The 12,297-nt window shown below is 45.3% G+C and overlaps 1 protein-coding gene and 1 pseudogene across 3 annotated transcripts in view; both read left to right on the plus strand.

The window, feature by feature from the left end:
- Nucleotides 1-4,396: 4,396 nt before the first annotated feature.
- The window catches only part of CCDC102B (coiled-coil domain containing 102B), a 158,948-nt gene continuing 151,047 nt past the window's right edge, over nucleotides 4,397-12,297 (plus strand). For all 3 annotated transcript variants that reach the window (XM_084849958.1, XM_084849959.1, XM_084849960.1), the window contains exon 1: nucleotides 4,397-4,490. The gene's annotated coding sequence lies outside the window, so the exon portion shown is untranslated. The remainder of the gene's footprint in view (nucleotides 4,491-12,297) is intronic.
- Nucleotides 9,010-9,154, plus strand: LOC146347148 (U1 spliceosomal RNA; annotated as a pseudogene).

The following is a 12,297-nucleotide window of genomic DNA, read 5'->3' on the forward strand; positions in this document are numbered from 1 at the left end:
TCCCGAAACCCATGCCGAATGCTCCCTTTGTGGTGGTCAGCATTCCTGCACCTCCTGCTCAAGGGCCAGGGGGTGGAGAGGTCCCCTGAAGGACAGCCATGGTGGCAGGAAACTGGGAGGTGGGCATCACCCTCCTCCCAAAGGGCCCCAGCCCAGTTAAGATATTTCCACTACTTCAGCTTTTAGGATGTTACCCTAACTGGGGGGATGCGATCTTCTTGGAACGCAGTTTAACGCTGGGTTTTAGGATCCCCTTCAAGGGTCAGCTCAGGCCGTGTTTCACTGGTAATCACCGGTCCGTCTCTGTCATGAATAGGGATGTACGAAAGTCACCTTTTCGATGAGGCGATTCGCGGTGGGGGGGAGGCGCTCCGCACCTCCCCCCGAAATCCTTGTCTGGCAGGCTCCGCTCCGCTGACATTCTGCGGAGCCACCGGCTGGGGCCGCCCGCAGCTGGAAATCCAGCTGCTGGGCAGCCTTCCTTCTGGAAGAAAAAAACCCCCCATGTACGCAAATGGCAGCGGCTACGACGGCCGCCATTTGCATTCCCTTTTTTTCGCAGTTTTAGCCTACGTAAATATTTACATAAGGTATTACGGCGAAAAAAAGGGCAATGCAAATGGCATAGCAGGTGCCATTTGCGTTCCTTTTTTTCCCAGCCGTTTTAGCCTACATAAATATTTATGTAGGCTAAAACGGCGGGAAAAAAAGGAACGCAAATAGCACCCACCACACTATTTGCATTGCTCTTTTTTTCGCCGTAATAGCTTACATAAATATTTACGTAGGCTAAAACTGTGGAAAAAAGGGAATGCAAATGGCGGCCGCCTTAGCCGCCATTTGCATACGTGGGGTGTGTTTTTTTTTCTTGGCTTGCCATGTTAGGCTACATAAATACTTAACGTAGCCTATCATGGCAAAGGGCAGATGGCAATGGCGGCTGCAGCAGCCAGTCAAAAGACTGGCCGGAGCCGCCGCCGTCCGGAACATCCGCCCCAGGTAAGCCTCGTCCAGGGGGAATCTGCAGGGGGGGGCAGGCCGTCCTGCCACGGATTTCGGGGGCGAATCCGTGACAGAATTCTCCGCCATCCCTAGTCAGGAAGTACTTGGTTCAAGAAAAAATCAACAATGCATTTCTTGCAGGACGAGTCATAGGGCCCTTTTCCATGCCCCCAATACCCAACCTTCGGATTTCCCCTTTGAGAATAGTCCCCAAGAAAGCTCCCGGGGAGTTCAGGTTAATTCACGACCTTTCTTACCCCAAGGGTTGGTCTGTTAACGACGAGATCCCGGAGTATCTGTGTTCCGTGCGGTACACCTCTTTTGATAAGGTGGTGGCCATGATCCGGGATCTCGGCCATGGGGCATTGATGGGCAAGTGTGATATTAAATCTGCCTTTCGCATTTTGCCTATCAATCCCGCGGACTTCAATTTGCTGGGATTCTGTTTTCAAGACAAATTTTACATCGACCGCGCCCTCCCTATGGGATGCTCCATCTCTTGTGCCATGTTCGAGAGGTTCAGCACCTTTCTGGAATGGGCCGTGAGGGATAGGACGGGCTCTGAAAACATGATTAATTATTTAGATGATTTCCTGCTTGCTGGACCTGGGGGACGGCAGTCAGTGCTCTGACTTAATCAGGATGTAATCTGTCTTAATGTCCACCTGTCAGATGTAGGGAATGACATATTTTTGTCCAATCTGCAAAGGGGCCTGCGGGAAGTTCTTCTGTGCAGGTGGGGGGAGTTTCACAAGCAATAGGCTTGTGACTCCTGTGGCAGCTAGGACGGGCAAAAGCAGAAAGAGATTAGGGATGGTGTGCATGCAGAGGCACCTTATGGTGACAGGTGATGCCTGAGGCCCCCCGAACGGGTTGTGCGGCTCGGTGGGGGGATAAGCGTTGCCTGGGAGACCAACCCTCCTCACTCACCCAGGTTTTGTGCGGCACCGGGTCGGGGGTGACACGGGAAGGTTCACCTCCCCCAGAAGGGGCAGTCCAGAGGGATGGCGAGATCACCGCCACCCCTCAGGCTGGGTGTGTTTTCGCCCAAGAAGTGCCAGCTAGCCGCTGACACAGTTAGATGCCTGTCCTAGTTACCCCTTTGCAGGTATTTCAATAAATGTGGCCCAATTTTCAACCCAAGCTTGTTGTCTGCGTCATCTTTGACCCATCTCCACTCGCAATGCTCCTGCTGCCAGCTGATCATGATGGTTACTGCAGAATCTCCAACCACTCTGGAGCAACTTGTAGAGCAAGTGTCCACTGTGCATGCACATGTGTGCCCATTCTTATGTGCATGAGTGTTATGTCTGTGTAAGTAACTGCAGTTAAACCTAGGGATGTACGAAAGTCACTTACCTTTTTGCAGGGGTGATTCACGGTGGGGGGGGAGGCGCTTCGCTTCTCCCCCTGAAGTTCAGGCGAGCGGGGGGAGGCGCCCCGCCTCGCCCGGCCGAAATTCAGGCCGGGGAGAAGTGCCCCGTCTCCCCGTCTGCGAAAGAAAAAGTAAAAAAAAAACCCGTGATAGGCTACGTAATGATTAACGTAGCCTATCACGGCTAGATTTCCACAGTCAGCAGTGATAGGCTACGTAAATCGTCATGTAGCCTATCACGGGTGACTTTGGGGAAAAAAGCGCGTACGCAAATGGCAGTGGCCCATGGGCGCCGCCATTTGCGTTCCTTATTTTGACACGTCTAGTCTACGTAAAGATTTACGTAGACTATGGCGAAAATAAGGGAATGCTATTTGCGTTGCCCTTATTTTCGCCATAGTCTACGTAAATCTTTACGTAGACTAGACATGCCAAAATAAGGAATGCAAATGGTGGTGCCCATGGGCCGCCGCCATTTGCGTACGCGCTTTTTTTTTTTCCAAAGTCACCCATGATAGGCTACGTGACGATTTACGTAGCCTATCACGGCTGACTTTGGAAATCTAGCCATGATAGGCTACATAAATCATCACGTAGCCTATCACGGGTGTGTGTTGTTGTTTTTTTACTTTTTTATTTTGTAATGGCGGCGGCAGTAGCCGGTTGGGAGACCGGCCGCCGCCTCCGCCCCCGCCGAACCGCCGCCGGGACCCGCCGCCGAGAGGGTCATTCGCTGAAGGTAAGTACCATCCCGGGGGGGCGGGGGGCCGGCGGAGAATTTCCCCAACACTTTCGGGGGGCCGAATGCCTCGGCGCTCGGCCTCCCGAAGATTCGTGGAGAAATTCTCCGCCATCCCTAGTTAAACCTAAGATATAACACTACTGTGGCATACTGATTTCTTAGTAATCTTCTATCGTATGCAAGGGGGTTAAACGAGATGTAATCTTGCCACCGCTATGTAATTTCAGTTGCCTTAAAAGACTTTCCACTTATTTGGGGGGACTCTGAGGCAGATCAAGAAGATCAAGAAACAATTGATCTTCTCCTCCAGTATTGTATTAACAAGTTTTGCCTTGTTAAACATTCAGAAAGCACAATTCATGCAATGTGAGACAGGTAAGAGATCTAACTTCTAACATACTGGTAAGGGGGGGGGGTTGCTTCAGGTGCATGCTTACTGCCATATCTACTCACTGTATATGCTTACAAATGGCACAAACTGACTGCCCCCTTGTTTCCTGTTAACAACCCATAGTAGCTTCACCCTCCCATTTTGGTTTGAGCGTTTTATTTCTAGGTACAGGGGAGGCACAGCCTAAGTGGAAGGGAAAACTAATACTTTACTTATTCACCAGTGTTTGGAGCATCAAACACTATAAAGTATGAACTGGAAATGTGTATTTGTAAGTGTTTTGTGAACACATTATGGGGAGAATGCTGATGAGCACAGGGTTCCTCCACCAGGAAAGCCAATTTTAGGCTTACAAATGTTTGTTTCTGCTTCACACTTGACAGAGCAAGGATGTTTACTGCATATACACCCAATGCTTTGATTGGCAAACTGACAAAGTGCCCCTCTGGATTGTATCCAATATTAGTCCTACTTAGAGTAGGCCCATTTAAATGAATGGGACTTAAATTAGACTAACATTGGAATGGATACAACCCTCTGAATCCAGCTTAAGCATGTGGAGGGAAATAAATGAAGAGGGATGTGGGGATGTTTAAAGTAATAGACGTTTATTATAAGTAATAATTATCAGATTTGTTCTCTGTGCAAAGCGACAGGGATCGACTGACTCATACTTTGCATGAGTGAGGATGAGGCCATGTTAATAAAGTCTTGTTTTACTTTTAAACAGGGACAACAAGCACATGTTTTATGTTGGCTTAATGCCATTGTATTAAAGAAATGTGTTGTGGTATTAGTTCTGATAAAGCCTGGCCAATGGGAGCCTCTTTTTCCGTTCAGTGTGGGGTGGCTTTAATGCTGGAAATAAGCCTCCTGGCCAGCCCCCAGATCTGTGCAGATGAGAAAAAGATGCAGGAAATTCTCTTGTTTACACATGTCTGTAACACTGAGAAGCAAGAACAGCTCCTCAAACCCACAGGGTAAGGGATGTTTGTCTATTTTTATATCGTTCTAAAAACTGCTGTTGTCAGTTGTTTGCATGAGTAGAGGATACATAGTAAAGTGGTGTAAGCAAGAGAGAGGATTCTGAGCGTATTATTACATTAGACTCGACTAGAATTAATCTCCCGTTCATTTTACTCTCTTGGTAAAAACTCTTTCAACAGTATATTAAATTGTTTATAACTTTAAAAATATGTAACATGCTAAATTACTCAGTGTTTGTTTAAGGTACCTGGCAAAGCTGTCATGCCTTTTATGTTTAAGCATTATATACTGCATGTTTCTGCCGTTTTCTAAAGCCTTGTGTTTCTGTCTAATGTCTGTAGAAATGTATGCAATTGAGGGTTGTTTCCTCTTAAGTAAAAAAAAAATAGTCTTGCCGTCTAGTGTAGCTTATGATAATATTATTCATATTTTGATCTCATGTGCCTCTGGCACCTTGAAGAGCTGCAGCCATGGTGCTTTTAACTTAAAATGTGCAACAAGTAATAGGGAGCAATCCTGATATCCTTTTGAAAAATTACTATAGGTAGGGGCTGCGATCTTTAAAAAAAGAAAAGAAAGACAAAGAAATCTGGGCTGTGCCTGCTTTTTTAATTGTTGCTGTGAAAGCTGGCCCCCAAAGTTCAGAACAAAATAGCAAGCTTACTAGAATGTGAGTGGTTGGTTGCTTTGGGATTGTTGGGAATAAATTATTGATCCCATTAGGCAAATTATTATTGATCCCATTAGGTTCAATAAAATCAATCAATAATAAATAAACAAATAAATAAATAAATGACCCCATTAGGCAAATTATTAATGATCCCATTAGGCTCACAATAATAGTTATCACTGATGCCTCACAGCAACAGCCTGGCTGTAGCCAGATGTAGCATGACACCATTACCGAATACTATAAAGGCAAAGCTGTTCCCTGGAAGTTTTCAGTAGCCCTGCCCACCTTCAGAAAGAAGTCCTGCCCCTGTAGTGTGACACAATTAAACCATGCAATCCTGTGAGTGGGACTACTGGACCAAAGCGTATATGGAAGCATCTGTTTGACGCATAGCCTCAAATTTGACCAGGAAATTTCTTCTGTGACTCCCATGCTTTCCCGTGATCCCCTTTATCCATACACAGCTTAAGCCATGTTGCAGGTTGATTCAGCTTTTCTGAGTCAGACCTACTCCACTGTGAATCTGAGGTTGATATGTGAAATTTGTAGTGTTAATAAAATACGATGCTTCAAAAAAACCTCTTGTCTAGTAGACCCGGCCAGAACCCTTTGCTTGAGGGATGGGGCGGGGTGTGTGTGTCAGCAGCCCAGTTTAAAAAATCATGCATTGCTTTAGGTTTTGCAAGCTTCATGGAAAGACAAGTTTCACAGTATTTGGAACAACTGCAGAGAACACATCTCACGTTGTCTCTTCTCAAACTTAGTAAATGGATACTATTATCATGTCCTCAGAGAATGGTGATAGCCATGGAGGTTGTTACGTGAAGACAAAAACTTTCTGATATGCTGGAAATAAATGTTTATGGGGGAACATTAGCTTACGCCAAGACAAATATTGGAAGGCACTGAAGGGTCTGGAGCACAGCTGCATTGTCTTCCTAGCAAATTACCATTTCAAAAGGCAGCTTTGGCTCTTTCTTCAGTGTGTACAAAGTGCTGAACCACCATATTAAGGGCAAACAACAGCACACAGTAGAACTTAATATACTTTTTTTTTACTGCGGTTCCCCCCGCAATAACATGGTCAGAACCTGGTCAAGATGTTCTAGATAAAGCCAGATCACTGGTGCAGGGTTCTTTCCTTTCCTGGCCATGCAAATGATACAGGAGCAAAATGCACTGTGCTGCTTTTCATGGAGGATGGGTAGGGACAGAGGCATGATGCCTGGTAGATATGGGTAACTCCTAACTGGACAGTCAGTCTCCATTAACATCTTTTAAATTGTGCACCATCTTTGTCCAAACCTGTCTCTTTGGTGGGGTTGGACTGGCTTGCTTATTCTTGTCCAGCATCTCTGGCAGTGTCTGGAGCTTGTCAGGGGCCTGGTTTCCCCTTCCCAGGAAAGCTCATTTGCAGCCCTGTACAAAATCCCTGATGTATGAAAGAGACCTGGCAGTAGTGGGTGAGTAGAGGGGAAAAAAGGGGATATGGAGGGGGAGCAAGTGATTCTGAGCACGGGATTGGTGCAAATGTTGGTCAAAGGACTGATAATTTTGAGAAGGGAAAATTATTTGGTTCCCAGTTTAACTTTGTACTCTATATATCAACCTTGCCCAGCTTGGTGCCCTCCAGATGTTTTGAACATCAACTCCCATCAGCCCCAGCCAGCATGACCAGTGGTCAGGAATGCTGGGAGTTGTAGTTCAAAACATCTGGAAGGCAACTGGTTCAGGAAGGCTGCATTCTATGGTCCTGAGCAAGTCACTCTTATCATATATTCCAGCATTCTGTTTCCAGCAGTGGCCAACTAAATGCCTTTGGTAATCTTGCAAGCAACACATGAGAGCAACAGTGTTTGTCTTTTCTTTCTGCCCATGTTCTGGTATACAGAGCTGTACTACCTTTGAATATGGAACCTCTGTTTAGCTCTCATGGCTGATAGGAAATGCTTCCAGAGTCAGAACAGGTAGGAGGAGCTTTGGGTGAGTGGGATAAAGGGAAAGTATGCTGGAAATTGGCGCTGGGGAGGAAATTTTTTTTAGCACCCTTTTTTAGCACTCTTCTGATGGGGTTTGAGGCCTGTAGGGAAGTGGGCACAATCTTCTCTGGGTATGTCAGGTATAGTCAGGCAAAGACAAGACAAATCTCTCTGAGCAGAAATCAGGACCCTGGAAAGCTCCCAGTGGGCCCTGCTTGCTGAGCTACAGAAAGATGTTACTGCAGCAGGGAGCTGAAGTTATCTGAGGCCTGAAAAAGGCAGGCAAGGCCTGTTCTAGATAAGGCCCCACCTAGGCATGGCGGAGAATTCCGCCATGGATCTCGGTGAGGCCAAATGCCAGTGCATTTGGACCCCCGAAATCTATGGCGGAACGAAGCCCCCTGGCCCCCCCACCCCGCGAAATGGGCCCGGAACGGAGCACCTACCTGTTGCCGTCCATGCTGCATAGCGAATGGCGGCCACGGCCGCCAGTCACTTCGTCCATATAGCTGTGATAGACTACGTAAATACTTACGTAGCCTATCATGGCTAACACAGGGGCGCCATTTGCATCCCTGAGGAAGCCGTGATAGGCAACGTAAGTATTTACGTAGCCTATCATGGCAAAACTAAGGGAATGCAAATGGCGGCGGCTACGGTGGCCGCCATTTGCATTCCCTTTTTTTCTGCCGTGATAGGCTACGTAAATATTTACGTAGCCTCTCACAGCAAAACAGAGGGGTGCAAATGGCGTAGTGGCCGGCGTCACAGGCCGTATCACAGGCCGGCATAGGGACGCAAATGGTGTCCCCTACACAGGACGCCATTTGCGTCCGCACCAGCCCGGCAGCGGCTGGAGGCCCCGCTGCGGGCTGGCCTGGCCAGCAGCTGTGCAGCCTGGTCACAGAGCGGAGCCAGCTGGGCAGGATTCTAGGGGGGGAGGAATGGATCGCCTCCCCCCCGTCGAGGATTCCGAGGTGAGGAACGGATCGCCTCCCCCTACCTGCGGAACCTGGCAGAGCCAGGTAAGCAGGGTTTCGTACACCCCGAGCCCCACCTCTCTGAAAGAGCTAGCAGTGTTTCAGTGCCCTTGCCTGAAACTGTATCTCTTGGCTGCTCTGGGAGATAGAGGCTGAGTCCTCAGAAGCCCCTCCAAGTCTGAGGATGGTGATAGGGCCATGGTTTCCAGCTGGTGGAACATGGAGAAAAGTGTTAAAGTATCTCACCATGGAATGTGGCCTGAACCTCATCTGAATCTCCTTCAGAGCATTATGTGACCCAGGGTCAGGGGCAATGATGCTCACTTTCTGGAGGTGTCAGGTTCCCCTTTCAAAAAGTAAGGCCCAGTGTCCTGCCAGCTAAAACTTCTACATAATCTTAGGCAGCCTTGACACAGTTCTTTACCCTCTACTGCTTGACTCCCTTGATTCCTTAGAGTTTTGATTACTTTGTTCTTAGTTGGTTCTTCTCCTTTCTCTCACATCCTCCCCTGCCTTCCCAAATGGTGGGCCAGCGGAGGAGAATGGTGAGGTGCTAGAACTTCTAGTATGATTCATCATCTGATATAACAAGTAGTGAGGTTCAGTTTAAACTTCTCACACCAGTGTACCTGGTGCATTAGTGTCTTGAGGAAATGTATGGCATCTTTTTCATTACTTTAATGGCATTCATTATTTCGGAAAGCTTTTGGCCCTTTTTTATTGAAGTGTTTTTAACTGCTACTGCATTGTTCTAGTTTATTTCTGTTTTACCTTCGATTGTGTACATTATTATTATTATTATTATTATTATTATTATTATTTCTGTTATCAGTGTTTACAGTGTTATAGTCCCCGGAAAACCATTGAGCCAGCTTACATTACACATACCTGGCAGGGGAGACACCATGATCATGAAGATAGTTTTCCCATCCATTGCACTCCAGGTGTGCTGACCCCTTTCCCCAAATGTGGGAAACTCGACTGCATAATTTGTGGTAGTGGGGGACCGCATTTGCTTACCCTATTAGTTTTGCACTAGAAGTCACTTATGCTAGCTCTGTGTCAGTTGTGTAAGTGCAGCGACCCTATTGGATACTGCTCCATGACAATTTAAAACAATATCTGATAACACTTTTTCATGGATCCTGCAGCAGCCAGTACAAAAAGGGTCACCTCCCCACCCCCAAGTAAAAGAGTCAATATGTGACAATAGATAACATAAATTCTGGGATATTTTAAATATTTTAAATACTAATTTCTTTACGAGTCTTTCTCTCTCCCCTCTATTCTGCCTAACTCTCTGCTAATTCCTCCAACTCTTCTCTAATTTCTTTAACTGTTCCCTCAACTCCCATCTGACATTCTCAACTTACTCTATCCACAAGTCATTCACTCTGACTCCACCCACCATCCCATTCCCATCTCAGTCCCCTGGTGTCAATAATTCTTCCACTCATTCTTCTGTTACACATATGCTTTACTATATTCCTCTTTTTGTGTAGAAGAACATACAAAACAGTAATTTGCTTAAAATGCTATACAGACATGATACTTGCTTAAATCTGTCACTTCTTCATGTAATCAGTTTCCCTAAACACATTTATATTAGTTGCAGTTGAGAGCCAGTGTGGTGTAGTGGTTAGAGTGTTGGACTGGGATTAGGGATGTCAGAGAAATCTGTTTGGGGGGGGTGGAGTTTGATGAGTTTTCCTAGGCTTTGTTTTGCTTCCTGCTGTCGGGTCTGCCTCGTTCTGCAGTGAGCCAGGCCAGTTTGTGGATTTTCTAGCAATTTTGTATTTTGTTGTTGTTTTGTGGAAGATTCTGAAATTTGCACAAATTTCTGAGCAATTAACACAAGTTATGGCCAAATTTGTGTAAATCGTGCAAATTTGGCCAGAATTTGCACATATTGCTCACAAATTTGTGCAAATTGCAGAACTCCCCCCCCCCACTGCCTATATGCAAAAAATTTTCCCAGAGTTTGGAGAACAGCCCACAGCTCAGCTCGCAGATGCAAAGCGAGTCATTTATGCCACGGAACTCCATCGAGCCAAAAAAGAACTGAATTTCCTAGTGATGGACATCTCTAACTGAGCCCTGAACCTCACTGGGTGACTTTGGACTCTCAGCCTAACCTACCTCACAGGGTTGTTGTGAGGACAAAATGAAGTGGATGCCACTTTTGGCTCCTTGGAGGAAAAGGTGGGATGTAACGTAACAAATAAAATTGATGAACCTGTTACTGTTTATCAGTCATCACAATGAACAACGAAAGTAGTAGGTTTCAGATGAGTTTAAAAATAAAGGGAAATCATAGCATTTGGATTGCAACTGGTGATTGGAGAAAGTTCTTTTGGCAGGACAAACTCATGTGGAAGAACCTGGAATATGTCAATGTCCATATTAAGTCTGTTTCTGATCTGTGGAATTTGTTGTTTATTCGGTCAGTCGCTTCTGACTCTTCGTGACTTCATGGACCAGCCCACGCCAGAGCTTCCTGTCAGCTGTCGCCACCCACAGCTCCCCCAAGGTCGAGTCCATCACCTCCAGAATGTCATCCATCCATCTTGCCCTTGGTCGGCCCCTCTTCCTTTTGCCTTCCACTTTCCCTAGCATCAGTATCTTCTCCAGGGTATCCTGTCTTCTCATGATGTGGCCAAAGTACTTCAGTTTTGCCTTTCATATCATTCCCTCAAGTGAGCAGTCTGGCTTTATTTGCTGGAGTACAGACTGGTTTGATCTTCTTGCAGTCCAAGGCACTCTCAGAATTTTCCTCCAGCACCACAGTTCAAAAGCATCTATCTTCCTTCGCTCAGTCTTCCTTATGGTCCAGCTCTCGCAGCCATAGGTTACTATGGGGAATACCATTGCTTTAACTATGCGGATCTGTGGAATAGCTTGTGGTAAACAGAGGAGGTGTCGGGGATAGTAGAAGTATTTCCTACATCTGTTTTGAAATGACCTCTAATACATTTTAGCATAGCATACAAGCCTTCTGTGAGTTTATTTTACCTTTGTGTAACCTTTAATCATAGGTGGTGATGTAAGAAACAAGTTATTGCCGAAATCCTTCTCATCTAGCCTCTGATAAAACATATTTTTCCTTTATGGTGCCAACTAAATGGCATTACTATTACACAAATGTAGAAATGTGTAAGAAAAAAGAAGCAGATGTGAGTTTCAAACTAATTTCCTTAATACTAAATCTGAGATGCTAAAAAAAGTATCACTCCAGTAATACACACTAGGAGCCAAAAGAGTTGTGCAATTTGGTTCATAATTATTCATTGGGTGCGGGGGGGGGGGGAGTTGAACTGGATTCACATGGCTCACTCCCAAATAAGTGTGCATAGAATTGCAGCTTTAGCTCCATAAATCTTGTGTGTGGTTCTATTTGCTCTTGGAACTCTGAAAGGATAGCAAAGTTTGGTTCCTCTAACACATGGGTAGCTGTATCAAATGGAAATGGAATAACTCTAGCCTAGCAATACCTAGTTTGGGGCCTCATTTAACAAACCAAATGACATGCAGATCAATTCTATACTAAATTTGTAATAGATGGAGAATTTTCAAGTCCTAGTGGCTTAGCAGATGTTCCTTTTTAATGCTTACAGGTTTCCTATTTCAGATAACATCAGAATTAGTTTAATTCAATAACATGTTTTCTAGATGACATGATTAGTTTACCTCATGCCAGCAGTATATTCTTTCTAATTCATTTATAAGAATTCCCCCCACAAGTAATACTTTCTTACTTTAAAAAAAAAAAAATACAAGCAAGCTATAGGTGACGACCAGCCTCAAGTGGCTTCTTTTGAAAACAGATTCAATTCTGTGCAAAATACTTTCACGTATAAACACTGATGCAGTCATGTTTCAGGAATTAATTTTCTGGACACTGCCCATTTTAGAAGGATTCTATCCTGCGAGTGTTACTATTTGGTAGTGAATGTCAGCAGTTTTTTTTTTAATAAACAGGTCAATGAAATAAAGGATGTACAGTTTTGTTAGGAAGTATGCATTGTGAACATAAAACATGGGGATTTTTTGTGTGCAAGGGTGTGCTTAGCTGGACTTTTGCAACTATGGGCAATCAGTTGTCTAATGTGGGCAATCAGAGCTGATTCATTATTTATTGGTGTATGTATTTATTATACTCATACCCTGT

Source organism: Heloderma suspectum, chromosome 4, assembly GCF_057233095.1.
Source record: "Heloderma suspectum isolate Gila_16-S chromosome 4, 16-S_ref, whole genome shotgun sequence".
In the NCBI taxonomy this organism is placed as follows: domain Eukaryota; kingdom Metazoa; phylum Chordata; class Lepidosauria; order Squamata; family Helodermatidae; genus Heloderma; species Heloderma suspectum.